Source organism: Camelus bactrianus, chromosome 2, assembly GCF_048773025.1.
Source record: "Camelus bactrianus isolate YW-2024 breed Bactrian camel chromosome 2, ASM4877302v1, whole genome shotgun sequence".
Lineage (NCBI taxonomy): Eukaryota > Metazoa > Chordata > Mammalia > Artiodactyla > Camelidae > Camelus > Camelus bactrianus.
Window position 1 is genome coordinate 83,616,968 of NC_133540.1, and position 19,841 is coordinate 83,636,808.

The 19,841-nt window shown below is 38.5% G+C and overlaps 1 long non-coding RNA gene across 1 annotated transcript in view; it reads left to right on the forward strand.

The window, feature by feature from the left end:
- Nucleotides 1-635: 635 nt before the first annotated feature.
- LOC141573776 (uncharacterized) overlaps nucleotides 636-19,841 on the forward strand; it is a 64,215-nt gene continuing 45,009 nt past the window's right edge. The window contains exons 1-3 of the long non-coding RNA XR_012499981.1: nucleotides 636-696; nucleotides 2,789-3,082; nucleotides 15,930-15,992. This is a non-coding gene — a long non-coding RNA (uncharacterized LOC141573776). The remainder of the gene's footprint in view (nucleotides 697-2,788; nucleotides 3,083-15,929; nucleotides 15,993-19,841) is intronic.

The window sequence follows — 19,841 nt, forward strand, 5'->3', positions numbered from 1 at the left end:
AAGAAAATCCCAGGCTAGTTTTTAAAATTTGAGGTATAGTTTATATACAAATTTATAATATAAATAATATAAAATATGTCAATTTACAGTAGTCTGTAAATTTTAAACAAACATTAAAAGTAGGTATAACATGCATCTAACTGTGAGCCGTCAAAATACAGAACATTTTCAGTACCACAGAAGGCTCTTAGATGTGCCTTCCCTGACATTACCTACTCACAAGGAAAACCACTATTCTCATTTCCATCACCGTAAATTAGTTATGTCAGGAGAGCCGTTTTTACCAGTGTTTTCCACATGAGACCTCATGAATGGGAATGACTGATACAGAGCTGGCAATTGAGAGTAAGTTCAAATTCTGTGGGATGAATATGTAACAGTCATGGTGCGCTCATTGCTTCCTAAAGACAGATATTCCCAACTGGTTCTATTCAGTTCCACACTGGCCAGGGGACAGTTTTCCCTTAGGTATCCATCTCCACATAGGATGTCCAAATTCCCACATTAAGTCCCACTTGCTCTTCAAGGGACATTTTGAGTGTCCAGGTTGGTTAGATGGTTAATGTTCACAGGAAAAGGGTCAATGCGGGGTACACATTAAGAATAATTCATCACAGAGTCCTTTTCTCCATGCTCCTGGACGTAAAAAGTCCCCACTTCACTTTGAAAGGGCCTCTAGTCCTGGATCCCATCCAGGTCTGTTCTCCATCTCTGCTTGTCTTTATCTTAGCTCCAGGCATATTTACTCTTAGGAAGCAAAAAGGCTGGACTCATACACCCATACTTTTTCTGTCTCACACCTAATCTATTGGGCTTTGGGGTCTTTGTTTCTGCTTCTGGGCTAAGGGAAGATAATAATGATCTTGGAAATCGTTCCGTATCAGTCCTTACAGATTTGCCTTACTCTTAGAAGGTTGCATATGATTCCATTATATAGATGTATCCCAATTGGTTCAATATTTTGATATTTTAAATAATGCTGCATGAATATCTTTGCATATGTCTCTTCTCATTTGTATCAAATGAGGATAAATTCCTAGGAGAAATTTCTGAGTCAAAGATGTATATACACTTAAAATTTAATTTTAATAGTGCCAAATTGTTCTCAGTAGAGCTAGTACCAATTTATACTCCCACCGGCAATGTATGGTTATTCCTTTTTGTACTTGCTGAAAATTTGTTTTTTAAAAAATTTTTGCCTAGTGTTTTTGCTGTGTGGAAATTTAAAATTTTAATGTATTTAAACTTAATCAGTTTTTAATGATTTCTGGGTTTTGTGGTATATTTAGTAAGGACCTCCTTACTCTGAGTCTATGCTTCATGGTTTTTTTCCCCCCACTTTTGTGTTTTAAAAAAAATATTTAAAACTTTTATGTACTAAAAATTTATTTTGACATGAATGTGACATAATTTTTAATAGATAGCTAACCTACTTGTTCTAAAACCATTTACTTAATAATCCATCTCCCTCTGATGTGCAATGCCACCTTTATACTAAATTCTTTAATATATCTCTGTCTTTTCTAGACCTTCTATTTTGTTTCACTCATCTGTCTGTCACTCATTCAGTAGCACCACACTATTTTAATTGGTGAAGTTTCAAAATAAAAATACACATGGTGGGCTTGTTCCCCTCTTATTATTAATTTTATATTTTTAGAGTTTCCCAGCCTTTTGATTTTTTTCTCTTCCATATGCACTTTAAATATACCTCACTATTTTTCCAGCAAAAATTCTGATTGTATTTTTATTGTGATCATATTAAATTATAAATTTAAATTAGGGAGAAATGCTCTCTTCTTGATGTTGAGTCTTCCTAATCATGAACGTGGTATTAATTTTCATGTGTTCAAGGTTATTCTTTGTATTCCTTAGTAGTATTGCAAAATTTTCTCCATAGTTCTTGCACATTTCTTGTCAAGTTTATTCCTAAATATTTTGCCATGTTCTATTGTTATTATAAATGGGATTTTTATCTTTGTATTTTTAAACTGGATGTTTGTATTAATACATGTGAAGACAATTAATACTTGCATACTAATTTTGTAACCATTCACATTGCTGACTTCTCTTTTAAAAGAAGAAATTTGTCTTTTGTTCTCCCTTTAAAAGTTGAAGCAATTGATAGATGATCTACAAGTTATAATGTTTGTCTCCTACAGTATTAGGTAATAATTATGAGAATGGTCATCTTTGAACTAACATTTAAATTCATGTAAAGTTATCAAAAAGGCTATAAAATATGCTTCCTTAAAACCACCACAGCGCATATGTTTTTAGAAAGGAAATGGCATAAAGTCAAAATGCTTTTTGAAAGGGTATCTTATGTGTTCGAATCTGTCACGTATTTGTTCAAATGAATCTTCTCAGTGATAACCTTCCCTGGCCACCTATTTAAAATTGCACTGGTCCCCCACCCCATCCCCCTTCCCGGGCCTTCCTAGCCTCATGTCCTGGTTCATTTTCCTCCTTAGTGTTATCACCGTTCCCCAAGGTCCCTCCACTGGAAACAACAGCAGGGATTTTTACCTTTCTTGTTTGCTTGTTTACTGCTATATCTTTGGCATCTAGAACAATACTGGGCACATCATAAATGCTCAGTAAAAACTTGATGGATAACAGACACTTCTTAGAAATTCAGGAAAGGTGCTATAAGTGACTTGCTTGCCCCCAGGTAGATGCCGGTGTAGAATAGGAATTAATTACCTGAAGAACTAGGTGATATTTAAAATTTTGTTGTGACATTATCACAGTTTAAATTTCTGGCACATTTCTGTTTTCTCCATAGTGATGAACAAGTGTTCGAATCCCAGTGGGTTTGGGAAGATGAGGACCAGGTGGTGGCAGCTGTGAAGAGGAGACTAGGCTCAGCCATGAGGCAGCAGGAATTCCCATAAAGCTCCCTGGCTGGTATCCATTTTGAAGAACAAATTATTTTTCATTTCTTTTGCATCAATAACCACAAAAGTATTTCACTAGGAAGAGAATTCGCCAGGAGGACCTGAATCCCACAGTACAGTCTTCGTGGGAGTAGGTGACCTGCGTGTCCTTCTACTCAGCCATCTTGGCACTACCCCCCATGGTACAATCTTAATATTGCTCAAAATAGCTGTTCTTTTCTTTGAACCTAATTTACCATTAAAATTAAACACAGAAAAATTCTTTCACTAAAGCAGCGAGAGACTTCATCTCTAAGGGAGACAGTTTGGGCTCAGAATGTAACTAAGAAAAAGGGAGGGAGGGAGAAAGGGAGAGAAAGAGAAAGGTTATGCAGTTCAAACAAATTAGCTGGTGATATTTTGTGCAAGTTCTGTTGGAAAATTGTTCTAGTTGCCTTAGTGTGGGAAAATGAGTTGCTCAGCAGTGACTGCTAAAAATACAGCAAATAGAAAGACAAGGTTGCTGGATGCTGGCACATTTGCCTGGCTAGTGCTTGGTGGTTGTTTGTTCTGCGGTCTAGTTGCAGTAGAGTGCCGATGCCTCTCCTCTGAGTTTGCTCAGGTAGGATGGGGATTAACCTGAATCTGGAGGACCGGTAACAAGGCTTAATTCAGAGGCAGAAATTGGGGATCTCCAGCTCAGACGCGCTCTTCGCTTTTGTGCTATTATTGGCACCGTGATTAGGCTGAATTTAGACTACCATTCCCATCTCACCTGATGGGAAAATAGGAGGTTACTGCATTAGGACTGAAGGAAATCATGAATGTCCGCCTGCTATTAACAATGTTTTCAGATAAAAATTACAAGAGCCATATGTTATGACCCTGAAGTGGATTTCAAAGCAGTCTGTAGTTCATCAGAACCAGTCTCTGCCCTCCTAGTATCGTGGTTCCTGTTCATGTATTCCTTTCCTTCCTTCCACTCCATCCCAGATACAAATAAAGGACTGGCTTCTTCAGTAGGGTAAAGGAAATGTAATCCCATCTTTTGTTTCTCATTTCAATCAGAGACAAGACAAAAGACCTTACTATGCTCCACAAGGTACCGCATGATCTCCACTTCTTACTGCTTTCCTCCTTGCTCACTTCACAGCAGACTGGCTTCTGCTGTTCCTTGAATGCACCAGGCACACTGGTCCCAGGGACTTTGCCCTGCTGGGTGCTCCTCTTGGCATACTTACCCCCCAGATCTCTTCATGGCTTACTCCCGCACTTCCTTCAGGTTTCTGCTTAAATGTCATCTTATTAAACAGGCCTTAGCTGACCACCCTATCTACCTGCCTTTGCTATTCCTTTTACCCTGCCTTGTGTTTGGTTATTGTTTTTACCACCACTTGACAAATTATTTATTTGTTTATAGTCTGTCTGCCTGCACTAGAATGTAAATTCCACCAGAGCAGGGACTTGTTTTGTTCACCACTGTGTTCTCAGTGCCTAGAATGGTATCTGACAAATGAAGTAGATGCTTGATAAATACTGGTTGAATAAATAAAATTTCCTTTAGTTCTTGACACTTTAAGGTACAGGTTTATTTGTTTTTGTTTCCTGTAATGTACTTGATTCTTCTGTAGTACATGGATGTATTTGTATTTTGCATTAGCAGGCATTTATTTTTGCAAAATATTTTGTATATATGAACTTTTAAAAATCAAACATGATAGGATATGTGTGAAGGTTCTATATGAAGCTGATTAATAAAAAATGGTCCTGGAATTCTTAGAGTATATATTTTTAATTTTGGTTTTTATCTTTTTCTACCCGTCACACTCTACGTTGGGTAGACAAAGACTAAAATAAGATATTTACTCAACTCTTCATTATCCATGCTAATGAGCAAGTTACTTGCTATGACAATTTTGCTTGTGTTTGTCATTAGACTTTTGCTCATTTTAAGAGGATCAGTATTTTGGATGAGAAATTTTGGTTATAGGCTACGTAGGGGGAAAAAGTAAGTAAGGAATAAGGTAGCAGGTGGTTTTGTTATGTATTCTGCTTAATGATACCTAAGGATTTGAAAGCAAGATTGGGTATGGCCCCACTCCCCTTGTTTTTTCTCCTACTGTACTCAATTAGTTTCTTCCAAAAAAAATAGATAATTAAGATTTTTTTCTGTACATTAGCAGATAACAGAATTACTGAATATAGTAATATAGTGAATTATTATACATTATTTAGAGAAATTAGTGCAGATATATTTATGTTAATCGGGTGTGAGTTTCAGGAAAATGCATATTCAGATAGAATGGGTCTTCTTTTCATCCTATTCCTTGGGAAAATCTTGATAGGAAAAGATGAGATTCTAGAAACTAAAAGAAAAAAAGGATGTATTCCATGTAGAACAGATAGCACAAGAAAAGATTTGGATATAGTACTGTTGTGCCATGAAGGGGTTCTGGAAGTTAACCAAGACACTGTAGATCCTCAACATGCATCAAACCATTGCTGAACGTACAGTTGGCATTTATTCATTAATTCGCTTATTCTTCATTTATTTATCAGACATTAGTTGAATGCCCAGTATATTCCAGATTTTTGTTGTTGAAATTAATTGATTTACAATATTATATTAGTTTCAGGTATGAATATCATAGTGTTTCAACATTTTTTTAAAGATTATACTCCATTTAAAGTTATTAAAAATAATGGCTATATTTTCCTGTACTGTACAATGTTCCTTGTAGCTTATTTATTTTAAACATAGTAGTTTGTATCTCTTAATCCCCTACCCCTATATCGCCTCTCCCTCCTTCCCTCTCCCCACTGATAACTACTAGTTTGTTCTCTATTATCTGTAAGTCTGTTTCTGTTTTGTTACATTCATTCATTTGTTTTATTTTTTAGATTCCACATATAAGTGACAACATAAAGTATTTGTCTTTCTTTATCTGACTTATTTCACTCAGCATAGTACCCTCCAGGTCCATCCACATTGTTGCCAATGGCAGCATTTCATTCTATTCTATGGCAGAGTAATATTCCATTGTATGTATATACCACAACTTCCTTATCCATTTATCTTTGATGGACACTTGGGTTGCTTTCCTATCTTGGCTATTGTAAATAATGCTGCTATGGGCATTGTGGTGCATGTATCTGTTTGAATTAGTGTTTTCATTTTCTTCAGAAATGAGTACTTCCAAGAGTAGTTCTGTTCTTTTTGTTTTTTGAGGAATCTCCACATTGTTCCAGATTTTAAAAAATTGCTTATTTAAAAATACAAAGTTGAATAATAGTACTGTACCCTCAAGTTGTTCACAACCTAGTTAGGAATAGAAATACTGTACATCAATCAGTAAGTGTAATGAGTCAGTTAGAAATCTATTCAAGGTATGGGAGAGGTGTAGATTTGGCCCCAGAAGGGAATTATCAATTTAAACCGGGCAGAGTTTTTCTGAGAGGACCATGGTATAAGTAGAATCTAAGAGGAGCTTAAGAAGAGAGCTTGCATGTCAAGGAAGAGATCGAATGATGTTTAAAAAATTATTTGGTATAAAAAAAAGTAGATACATTGTGCATCATCAGAATTAAAAACTGCTTCAAAGGACACCATTCAAAAAATGAAAAGACAGCCCACAGAATGGGAGAAAATTTTTGCAAATCATATATCTGATAAGAGATATATCTAGAATACATAAAGAACTCCTAAAATTCAGCAATGCAAAGATAAATAACCTAATTTAAAAATGAGCAAAGCATCTAGATATTTCTCCAAAGAAAATATACAAATGGCTAATAACACGTAAAAAGATGCATAATATCATGTAATATCATTAACTATCAGGGAAATGCAAATCAAAATCATACAGATAATACTTCACACCTAATAAGATGCCTATAATTAAAAAAAGACATATGATAACAAGTGTTGTCAAGGAGAAGAGAAATTGGCATCATGTTGACAAACGTTCCACCCACACTCTGTGGGAGGGGATTATACAACGGCCTGTACACCAGCAGGGAATCTTGGGGCCCATCTTAGAATTCTGCCCCCTGGCGTTTACTTTTACTCTGCCCAATTTTCTCTTTACTCTTTTGTTCTATTACTGGGAGATTTCCTCAACTTATCTTCCAAATCTTGGATCGAGTGTTTTCGAAATTTTGGCAATCACATTTAACTTCTAAGAGTTCTTTCATGGTTTTTTAAAAATATTCTTTTATAAATAAAAATCTAAGGTAGGTGTATGTTATAACCTCTCTCACCTCTCTGAGTTTAATTATAGTCAACAATTTAAAAATCTTGTACCCTGCATTGCCTATTTCTTCAAAATTTTGTTTTGTTTTGTTTTCCCCCCGTTTGTATGTTTTAGCCTCTGACTTTCATGTTGCAGATGGTCCTTAAATGTTTGGTGATTTCTTTACTGTTCACTCATGTAATTTTTTTTAATCAAAGTAGAGTCAATTTACAATGTTGTGTTAGTTTCTGGTGTACAGCATAGTGATTCAGTTATATATATATATATATATATATATATATATTCCTTTTCATATTCTTTTTCACTATAGGTTATTACAAGATATTGAATACATTTCCCTGTGCTTTACAGTAGGACCTTGTTGTTTATCTATTTTAAATGTAGTAGTTAGTATCTGCAAATCCTGAACTCCCAATTTATACCTCCTCTCCCTCCTTTTCCTCACTGGTAACCAGAAGTTTGTTCTCTATGTCTGTAAGTCTGTTTCTGTTTTGTAAATAAGTTCATTTGTATCATTTTCTTTTAGATTCTTCATGTAAATGATATAATATGGCATTTATCTCTTTCTGGCTTACTTCACTTAGTATGATGACCTCTAGGTTCATCCATGTTTCTGCAGATGGAATTATTTCATTCCTTTTTATGGCTGAGTAATATTACATTGCATATATATACCATATCTTCTTTATCCAATCATCTGTCAATGGGCATTTAGTTTGCTTCCATGTCTTGTCTATTGTAAATAGTGCTGCTATGAAGATTGGGGTGCATGTATCTTTTCAAATCAGAGCTTCCTCCAGATATATGCCCTTGAGTGGGACTACTAGATCATATGGTAAGTCTATTTTCAGTTTTTTCAGGAACCTCCATACTGTCCTCCATAGTGGTTGCACCAAATTACATTCCCACAAACAGTGTAGGCGGGCTCCCTTTTCTCCACACCCTCTCCAGGATTTATCATTTGTGTCCACTCATATTTTAAAGTGAGCTACAGAGAAGATGGTTGGAAGCCCTGCAGGCTTGTATTCTTGTTAGTTTTACTGTAGAGTGATTGGACAGCTGTTCTATTAAAGGGCTTGCAAATGCCAACTTCTGTAGTTTCTCCAGAGAAAAAATATCCAACCTCTTACAAGGACAACTGACTATCAGCATTCTGGGAGCTATAGGGAGGGAGGAGTCTTGGTTTCCACAATTAGTATGCAGATTTTCATTTAATGCCCTCGCTTTCAGTATGGGCCCTCATCCCTGCCCATAGCTGAGATATAGCTATTTTAACGTCTAAGTGAGTACATCTTTTGTCTTCAGCCATGGAGTTCCCTTGGGATCTAATTGTTACTAATAAAGGCTTTCAATTTATCTTTGTTTCAGCCCCACCGAAGGACAAATTCAAGATTATTGGGGCATAAAGTTTATACAATTTAGGGGCTCCTTCTCATAAAAAGAATACAGAATTAGTTACTGGCCTTTGACAGAGCCTATATAAAAGAGTAAGACTTCCTTTCTCACTTTTACTTTCATAGGTACCAGAGTCTTCAGTTTCAGAGCTATTCCAGTGTTCTGAGTGGTGAACTGAATGATTTCGGTACAGCTACTTAAATCTCTGCTCAGCTAAGTCTGTTTCACTTGTCCATTCACTTTCTACTTCCTGTTACTTTGTTAACATCTCGACATCCATCCCGTCATCTCCTATTATTTTTCTGTTGTTATCATTTTTTCTTGTGAGCGAAGAAAAACGAGATTGTTCAATTTGTCAAGTGTAACCAGAACGTCTATTAACTCACTTTAAATTTGGAAGAGATCTCAGTAATCATCTAGTTCAGGGATCCTTAACCTGAATTTTAAAGAGGTTTGTGAGTCGTCTTCTACCAAAATTATAGGCACAATTTTGTACGGGGGTGTCTGTGTTGGTTTTCCTGAGGAGAAGATCTATAGCTCTTATGAGAGTCCCAAAAGTTAACATCCTTTGATTTCCATGGTTGAGGATATGAGGGTTAAGAGAGATGGAAGTCCGGCATCTCCTTGAGATTTTATGTTTCTAACAATAGAAAAGCCTTGATTCTTGGTAGAAAAGGTCACCCAAAGGGAGAATTTTTCAAGTCGTGAGCTTTCTGACTCTGGTTTTCCTCAGCACGCTCTAGTCCTCTCTCTTGGGCGTGTGGACATGTACAGAATCTTTGCTCTTGCTTAGCTGAAGCTCTTCTCCTTTGTTTAAAGATAGCTTTGTCTTCTATTGTGGGGAAGAGTAATTTTCCTTGAAAGAGTGATATCCATGGTTGTAAATATAGTAGGGGGACCTCAACTGGTACCTTACTGTGTTGATCCCAGGTTTGGTCATTCTGGGAGGCCTGTGTCTCAGGCTCCCTTAAAAGTGCAAGGTGTCTAGGAGCAGCCTGAGAAGCCTGCTCAGCAATGGCTCATTCTAAAGGATTGGTGGGGGTGGGGAGGGTGATTTGGGGGCACAGTGAAGAGTCTTCATGCAGCTCATACTCTGTCTGATTCCCATGGAGCCCTGTCTGAATACTAAGGAGGGCCTGTGAGTAAAATGTCAAAGAGACATTGTCATGAAAATCTTGGGAACATTGGAAAAACAAAACATTGCTGTTTGGGGATCCATATAATAATTTAGGCACTAAGTCATGAAGAGCTGTTCCCGGCTCTGGTGGAATTGTAAGGTAATGTTTATTCTTTGTCAGCTTTAGGGTGCTTTTGTGGCAAAGATGAAAGTCTCAGAGGCCTTGGCGGTCATCTCAGGGAGCCAGGAGGACAGGAAAGTGGCGTCAGCTGTTCGTTGCTGCGAGAGCTGTGATCATCATTGCTTATGAGACCCTTACTGGAGAGGGGCCAGGGCTCTGGAGGTCTCACAATTGCTAGGCATTCCTATTGCAAACTTATATGATTTGGTTGAGGCAGGGGAAATATGGGCACACATGCGATGTGTTAGGACACCTCTGGCTGTAGAAGAGACTTGTCCTTTTGTGCTGTGAATTTCAGGCATGCTATTCCATTAAAAATTCTGCAGTCAGAATGATCTCCAGGTATCATCAAACCCTCAAGTCCTCTGATGACAGGATTTGAATTTCACGAGAAGAAAGTGCTGTGATTGCTGATGAATCATTTTCCATAGAGGCCAGGCTGCCAACAAGTCATCATATGTCACTCTGGAGGTAGACTCCTCTGTGGGTACTAAGTCTTGACTGGGAGCTATAAGAAGGTGTGAAGTGTAAGGACTGTGGGATGCATCCCCCACAACTGAGCAATGCTGGTGAGTGTTCTACCAGCCACAGCCTTCTCTGCCTTCTGGAGGGTGGTGACCTCCCCAGTGGGAGAAGTTTGGCTAATCCCTTAGTTTCTCTGACAGCAGCTCCAGAAGGGTTTCTTGTTGCCAGGACTCGAAGGCATTTGTTACCTTGACAGCAGGAGTGCAGCATGCATGCGTCTTTCCTGGTCCCCATGTGATCCTTTGCTGTGATGCTCATGTGTTTATACTTGTGCAAGACTCAGGAAGGAAGAGACAGCCCGCATGTGTCCCATCTGCCCTCTTCAGGAGGCTGGACCAGGTTCTCTGGGGTCAGTGTGCACTCTCCCTTTGCCACCCTCTCAGACAGCAGCTGATGGGACCACTTAAGCCAGAGAGGGATCTCTCAGGGAAGACAGCATGATTCCTGATATGGGCAAAGTGCTGGGTAAGTAAGGTTACCTGCACTTGAAACAAACAAATTGGCTAAAATGCGTCTCCACGTATGGCACATGTAAGAGGGTGACTAGCTTCCCTTTCTATCCATGTTGCCGGACAATGCTAAATATTGCATCAGAATTATCTCAGGTGTTTCGGCTACCCCTGCCTTTCTCACTTTCATTATTTTTCTTTCTTTGTGTATTCAGATGCTTTGTAAATTGAAGATTTCTTGGCTTTTAAATGTTCAGGGCTTTTAATGTTCATTGGGGGGCTTTTTGATTTGAGGTCAACTCTGTGGTCACAGTTATTGCTCAGCCCTCCTTATTTCACCTGGATTGAGATCCTCAATTGTCCCTGCTGCAGGGGTGCTGTCACCTCTCCCCTTATACCATCAGGCTTCAGGTTAAAATTTTAGCTCCTACACCAAGTTCCATTTAAAACAGTCTCAACTATTACATGTTTCTCACTGTTTACAATCGAAGAGATTGTCATCATGACATAATTTGACATAATTTGGATATATTTGATCATTTGCCGTGTCTTCCTCCTTTTCCTCCACCCTTCATGTTCTTTATTTTCTTAACCAAAAATCCTTCTAGAAGATTCCATATCTTAGAGGGATACAAAAATATTGAGAAGAATGATCTAATTCAAATTTGTGATTTACATTCTTATGTTTTTTTCCTCCAAAGCACAAGGTCTTTCATAAATGTGCCGTCTTTCACAGCAGCAAGTTACGGTAACTTGAACATCTCAGCTCTGCCCACCCTGGGAACACAAAAGCGTTCACATCTCAATTGCTCTGCACCCCACCTACCCACTGTGGTTCCTTTGGAGTTCCCTTCTTCCATGTATTTGTGGAAACTCCCCTACAGGGTGCTTTTCACTTATCCATGCTGAGTCCAGGCTAGAGCTCACTGCTGGGGCTTCCTACACTGGGTTGCCACAGCTGCCCAAACTGGAATTCTGCTGTTGCTACTGCATTCTAGCTGCAGATCTGAGTGAAAGGCTTGGTGCTGCTGCCTCGTTGGTGGCCAGCTGCCGCAACGCTGCCGTCCTGCCTCGGTGTGGCTCTCGTCTCAGGCACTGCAGCCAATGGCACTTTGGCAAAGTGAGAGAAAGAATGCTTCCTCTCTCTATGTTACAGCGAAGATGAAGGGTCCCGGAACAGGCTTGGTTGGCCCTGGAGCACGATGAGTTAGACGTGCAGTGCTGTCTTCCGAGTTGCTCCTGCTGCATCCAGAACTTCCACCTGGAACTAATCTAGTTGGAACTCTGGTGATGCAGCTGCCTTTGAGCCCAGTGAGCTGGGACTTGGCTGCCACCAACAGCTTCTCATTTGAGATCCTTGCTAATCGCTTGGCCAGTTTCACTTTTGAGAACGAAAAATAGAGTGCTTCTTTCTCCAGTTTTGGGAATCATGTGCCCCAAAATTGCTAAGCTGTGAGACAACTGTTAATTCATATGTACCAGGGCCCAAACATGCAGCTGTAATGCCTGATTCTTCTTGGGCCCTGCTGTTAGCTGTTCAGTTCTCTGCCCTCCACTTCTTAGATCCTCTTGCTGAATTTACTGCACCAGACACCTTACTCCTTTTGGTAAATTTTCTGTTGTCTTTCGTTATGTCTTATTTTATTTGAGGTGCCCTCAACTAAACAGACAGTTGTATATGTGTGAAACCTAACTGGGGTCAGGATTTAATTATTTTCCCAGGAGGACCCACAGTCTCGAGTAATCCAGTTTATTTGAATAAACCCTGTGTCTGTAGGAAGGAGGAAGGGTGGTGGGTATCCTCTTATTCTCCCTAACCTGCATGTGCCTGAGTCTTGGCTCCAGCCCAGACAGTCTGTGCATTTGCAGCAAGTTGTAGTTCAGGTTTTAAACATTTCATTTACAGGTGGCTCCCCCACCCACAGGACACTGTATCCTCTCATCCGCCTTTCCCCTCCCGTGCTTTATCTAACCATTACTTGGACACGTTCTCCCTCCCCATATTGCCTGCTCAGAACAGCCACCAAACGGCTCCAGATTCCTTGCATTTGTGAGTGGCTGGTCAGTCTCTTTCCCATGGCCTTCTTTCTCTTTTCCTCAGAAGACAATGTAAATTATATATAAATACATTCCCCACATCAGAGCGTATAACTGTCTATTTCTCACAACTTTTCCCACCTCAGTTGTGCAGTTGAAAAGATAAACTATTTTAAACATACAAAAAATTGTTGAGAAAGCATATTTTTTTCAAATATTCAGGAATTTATAGAAATGAATATAACAGATATTCAGATATAGCAAATATAAGAGGTGACCATGCAGTCACATTACACTGAACAAATACACACATTTTGACTTCTTTGTTTCAGATATTTTGAAATAAATACAACATTGCAGATATAAAGTCCCCTGAGTACCTCTCCCTAGCCCGTAACTATGTAAGTTCTCCAGAAGTAACCATTCCTGAGGTAGGGTTTTTCCTTTCCATCAATGTTTCATGCAGTTTGTTTATGTGTGTGTCCATATCAATACATAATATTATTTTGTGGGTTTAAAAATTAAATGTATAATATTATTTGGCTCAAGTTGCATATTCCAACTTGACTTCTTCATTCAAGCTCAAGTTTTTCAGATTTCTCCCCCCCCACCCCAGATTGCTATGTTAGATGTAATTCGTTTTAACTACTATAGAGATTACATTTGAGAAGAAGCCACAACTGGGTATATCCATTTCCCCACTGATGGACCAAATAGCTACTTTGAAGAAGCAGCTCCTTTCTTTCCCTCTCTTCCAACTTCTGCCTCAGTACCTTCATTATTCCTTCCTGATTCCAATTATTGGCTCTATTCTAGAAGCCTTCTTAACTTACTTGGCTCCCATGTTGAAGGAAGTAAATTAATACTTGAACTAAAAAAAAATGGCACCTTAAGGAGAAAGGAGTACAAAGTTTTAAGCTCTGAAATGATGACTTGAAGATGCTCTGTGGGTTCATCTGAGGTTGGTAAAGATGCTCTGACTGGGACAGCAAAGGCATGGGGCTCTGGGATGAGACAGCCTGAGCTTGAATTCTAGCTCCACTCTTTCTTAGCCATGTGACCTTGGCAATTCCCTCTAAATCTACACAACTCTCTAAACCTCAAATCATGGATAACTTATAGAGTTGTTTTGAGCATTAAATGAAAGGGTTCATATAAGGCTATAGTGCAGCACCTGACACAGGGTAGGTTTTCTGTTCATCTTGTTATGGGTAATGGTTACTAGCTTACTTGAATGCAGATACCTGTATTCTGGTTGTGGGGCCTACATGAGGATCTAACTCTGCCTCTTCGCTGAAGCTGTGTGTGTGTGTTTGTTCAAGGAGGTCGGAAAGGGAGTTAGTATGAAGCTCTTATAACCTTAGGCTTATATGAAAGATACCCTAACTCAGCTTCAAAGACAAGAAGGACTTTTTGATGTGTTGAGAATTCTATATTAATTCAAGGGGATGGTTCAATATCTTAACATCTTTTAGGAGCATTGTCAATAATGATATAGAAAGATTGTGTTGAAATATATTCTATATAATTTTCCACTACATTAAATATAATTTAAAATGGTCTTTTTATATGTGTGCTTTAACCTATCTGAGGCCCCCATGAACCTAGTCAATTTCTGATTTAAACCTACCTCTAAAAGAAAATTGGTCCTGGAACATAAACATGTGTCTATGCAGATAAAGATAGTGATGGGCCATCAAGTTCAGGGCAAAAACTTTGTGGTTTTAGGGATTTCAGTGACTCTTGTCTTCTTTCTCAGAACACATTTGTAGTATTACTGCTCCTTGAGGCATTATTCAGCCAAACACACAGAGATGCCACTGAAAGAGACAAGATTTGTTCTTTACTGGGAAAAACACTAAAGCTAAAGGTAGAATGGGAACCTCTTCAGAACAGCTCTTTCTTCCAAGTCTCAAATAATAAGTAAGGGTTATTCAGAGACTGGTCGTCTCAAATGGCTCTACTAAGACGAAACAGTGACTGTGATGATTACAGCCAGAGACACAGGAGGAAGTAATGCTGAACACTTGAACACAAGGAAAATTCACACAGAAGCTTGGTCATTGTGGAAATAATTTTAAACAGTGATGCACTAAGTGAGGGAAGTGTGTTGGTTAAGTCCCAGGCTCTCAAGTAATCAGCAGTGGGTCATGGTTCTTTCACAGTCAGTCTGAGTTCTTATTCTCTTTATTCTATGGGCACCCTGTCAATTTCATTTCTTTCACAGGGACAGAAAATAAAGAGTTAAGGGCTTTGGGAAATACTGAATGTCTCTGTCAGGACCTGGCTCCTAGTCCTGCACTCATTTCCCAAAACTGCATGAATTATGCAAAGACTTTCCTCCTCCAAATACCATAACTTCTGTAATAACAACTGAAATAACATTAAAAATAATTTTTACTGCCTTCATACAATGACTATTAAATCTTTGAGGACTGTATGTAGGACTACTCAGTAAGGTGATATAAAGATGATTTTCATTAAGGGACAAGATACAAGATCATGTAAACATGTGAACAGGAGCCAGCAGTCTACTAAGTAAGGAAAATCTGGCCACAAATTCTATACTAAAACTCATTTTAAGTATGAGATTTTTTTGTTTTTTTTTAGAGAATTCAAATTCTTATGGTTGATGGATTCCAATAGATTTCTGTTTTTCTATATTTCAGTAGGATTCTGTTTTCCTATATTTTGTTATAGGAACTTTTTCATTTTGACAAACATTTACAAGTGAGTATTTATATTTATGCATTTCAAATCTCAGTAAGAGATTAGGAGTAGATAGCCCTATAGAAGTTCTTGCAGAGATTTACTGAGACAAATCCCATATATATTTCCTAGGAAGAAATCTTTGATTTTTCAGTATTTTGCCAGTTAATGGAAATTTGCACATCAGATTACCTCAGCAATAAGAGTGCAGAAATCTAAAAATAGAATGCTGAGAACAGAACCTGAAAGGCGGGGTGGGGCAAGAAGGGAAGAAATGAAGAAGAGATTCTTAAATGGATTTAGGTCTCATGAGGTATCAGGCTCTCAGTGAAAAATTTAGATTGTTTGAGATTTATCAAGTAATTGTTATTTTTCTTTTTACAGATACGCATACCTGTTTCATAATCTCTCCCGGCTGTAAACCTGAGCCCCGATGCTTGACCTATTGTAAGTCAGAAAATCATGTATGGAAAAATACAGCTTTGCATTTTAGCCTCTTTCCTGTCATTACTTAAAAGAAAAAAAAAAGATTTAAATCAAAATGGTTAGGAGGAGAAAAACCTTTTTGTTCCTGTAAGCAAATGTCTGACCTTGTTATGAACTGATACACTGCGTAGGTATGGCTTTACTCATTTAGACTCCCAGAGTCGCTCTTGTGATCCGGGGGGTACTCAGTACATCATTGCTCCTGTTGGTGGTGATGAATCTAGGTAACAAAGGAGTGTGGAGATGCATTTTTCCCTTTTGTGACTTGATATAAAAAAAATTCCTTTTCAAACCGTTGTGGGAAGGTATCCATTTGTAGGATTTACAACGGTGGATTGTTTATGCATCCTATGATAATTTGGTCTAGATACAAGAGTTTTTATCTTCCCATGGAAACAAATTGGAAAGGAATAATGAGACACCATTTGGAATCGTTGGCAACTTTAAATGTTCAAAAAACTGAAATCACAAAAGCAGGAGAACAAAAGACCTCATCCTGGCTGATTAGATGATTTAACCAGCAGTTGTTGGCACCAAAACGTCAGCTAGACTGTTAGGGGAAAAAAAAATCTCAGGGGCTGGTAACTGTCCTCTGTGGGGAAAAGATCTAAAATGTGTCCCTCATTATACCTTTTGGTACACAGATTTCCCTTATGAATTTCTAATTGGAAGGAAAATACGAAGATAAGGCATTACAAGAAAAACCAGGAGTGGGGCACTCAGTAATAAATGTAGCAGCCGTGTAGCAAGGAGCTTTATCCTTTGCAGTTGGGGAGCAGTCAGGGTGTCAAGTCTTGTATTATCAGGGTGTCTCCTCCTGCCTGCGTTGAAGCACCCGTGGCTCCCGTATTGATGTTCAGAGAGAAAGATCCCAGGAAAAATGGATTGGAAAAGTACTCTTATTTATTGTAAAGGGCGGCTGCAGTGTGGAGTGGGATGTGCAAGATCTTTCTGCAAACATTAAGCAGCGTGTGTCTATTTTTGGCATCACATTATAAATAGGGTTCGTGCCTATTGTGATACAGAAAAAAATGCTTTCAAGGAGATTCACATTCAGCTCTGTTTTATAATATTTAAGGCTGCAGTATTGTCACAGATGAGGCTAATTTGTTAGTGAGGTTTATTAGCTAGGTAAGTCTGAGCCCTCAGCCCTTAGTACATGTAAGGATAGTGGTCAGGAGAAGTTTTGAGTGTCTCCTGACAGATCCCCCCCTCCCCCATTTGACCACATACATTGAGATTAGCGAAGTTCTCTATTTGTTTGTTTTTGTTTTTGTTTTTGGGTTTTGTTTTGTTTTTGCACTTTTTTGAGATTACAAGAAACTGGATGTTTTGTGTTCATGTCCAGCTCATGTGACAGTCTTCATTCACCCAGGATGAGAAAGGGCTCTTTCTTCTCCTGTAGTCTTCAATGAAGTCCCCTAGAGCCAAGTTCTACATTCTTTAGCTTGACTCTGTTGACTTTTGTTTTATATGTACCTCATCAACTTTCAATGGACAGGCTAAAAGTTAGGCAATTGAGGTTTTTCTTTAACCTGTGGAATTCAACTTGTTTCAAATCGTTGGCCAGTAAAACCATACGGGTTAGTTTCATACAGTGTATAATATGAGCTTCCTGTTTGATCAGCACAATCCTCAAAAGAATGTTATAAGCCTAACTATGTTAAGAAGAGATTCCAAACTTCACAGTGAGCTCTTGCAACCTGGCCAGTTTGAATCTCTTCCTCACTACTGTGTGAAGCCATTCTGTACTATTCTTAAGTGAGATGCAATAGTCAGCAAACAGCAAATAAAACCCTAGGCCCTGGAAAAGACCAATGGGCAGAGCATTTGATCACAGAAGAGCAGAAATGAGTTTCAGGAGGAATGCTAAAGGCCAGATGGCCTGCAGAGGACTGCCAAGATTTCAGAGGCCCCAGGACAGCCAAGCCAACGAATGGATTGTGCTCTGCCTATTATACAGATAGCCCTAGGGCACGGAGTCCTGGATATTTAACAGAAAAGTTGTGTACAGGATTAGAAAAAACTGGGAGTTTCTACTTAGCTCCTCCTAATAGTGGCTGGGCTTTGTGATCTTTGCATCTACTGCCTTTTGCTCATTTGCTCTATTGCTCATTGATTGTATAGGTTCTGCTCAGATGATGTTTGATTTTCTCTGACTACCCTCCTTCCCTTACATAATCACTTACTGAGTGGCTGATAAATCCTAAGCAGTATATTAGAGCTAGATATATAATAATGAACAAGATGGACATGGCTTCTGCCCTCATGGAGTTTATGGTCTAGTGGGGAAGACAGGAAAAGGGACAAGTAGTTACAATAATGCATTATGAGGAATACGAAAGAGAAGGTACAGAGCCCTATACACGCACATAACAGGGAACCTAACGTAATCTAGGGGTCAGACAAAGTCTCTCTGGAAGGAATACGTGGGCTGAGACCTGAAGGATAAGTAGGAGTTTGCTAGTAAGTGAGGAAATATTCCAGATAGAGAGGACAGTGTGTATGAAGTTGTGAAACTGAGAGACATTTTGCATAGTTGAGCAATTGGAGGGTGACATGGAGGAGCTTGTGTGTGTGGGGTTTCCTGTTTTTGTCCCTCTCCCTTCCTATACCCTAGGGTATAAGGAAGGCATGAGGGGAGTGGGGAGAGACTTTTGGTGGGCACAGAGATTTAAATTTCGGCAGGAGCAGGTAATTTATTAGAAGTGGGAAGAATGTCTCCAGAAATGCATCAAGGGAACAGAAATTGACTGAGTCACAAAATCAGAGGATTTGGGTTAGATTAGGGTTAAATTATTCATATAGTGTGGTTGCTAGTTTACCTGGAGGTTAAAGTGAAGAGGAAACAGCTTGAGAATCAGTAGACTATACAAGTAACTGAGATAACCCAGATGGTATGTATAGAGAGAGAAGAGAAGACTTAAAAAGAATTCTGAACATTGACATTAAGTTGACAGAGGAAGAACTGTAAAGAAGATTAACAAGGAGGAACCATAAAGAGAGGAGAAAAACTAGCAAACTGGTATCACAGAAGGGACAGGAAGGGAATCCTGGGGCCAAGAGTCACCTCAGGAAACAAAATTTAAGGGGGTACCAAAAAACCCAGTAATTAAGATAATGGAGTGTTTAAAGAAACTAAGTTAATGCAGAAAGTCCATGATGAGTAAAACATCAAACTTAAAGACAAGATCAGAATGAATGAATTTTCCTTTTGTCTCAGGCTCCAATAAGGCTCCTCAGGACACTTTATACAATTAGATTTAGAAATCTTTTATATTTAGAGTTTGATATTTTGTTCATATAGAAAGAAGGAGTGATAAACTGTGTTAAATGTGGCTGAGAATTCATTCAAGAAATGGTTTGAAATGAGCCCACTGGATTTAGGACAAGTTTTATTACTGTATCATTTCTCTACCTTGTTTTAATAAATCATAATGGAAGTTATCTTATTGTCTCTGCAAACATGATCATCACCTCCTAAAAAGCTGAGTCCTTTTCTGAATTAGGAGATTGTATAAACACAGACATTCATTTTTTTCTAAAACTTAAGCAAATTCTGATAAACTACTCATAGTATAAAATTTACCATTTTAACCATTTTTAAATGTACAGTTCAGTGATATTAAGTACCTTCACATTGTTGTGCAGCCATTACCACCATCCATCTCCAGAACTCTCTTCATCTTGTAAAACTTAAACTCTATACCTGTTAAAAACTTTTTTTGATTTAAAGTCTATTTTGCCTGATGTTAGTACAGCAATATCGTGCTCTTTTTAGGTTACTACTTGCATGCATTATCTTTTTCC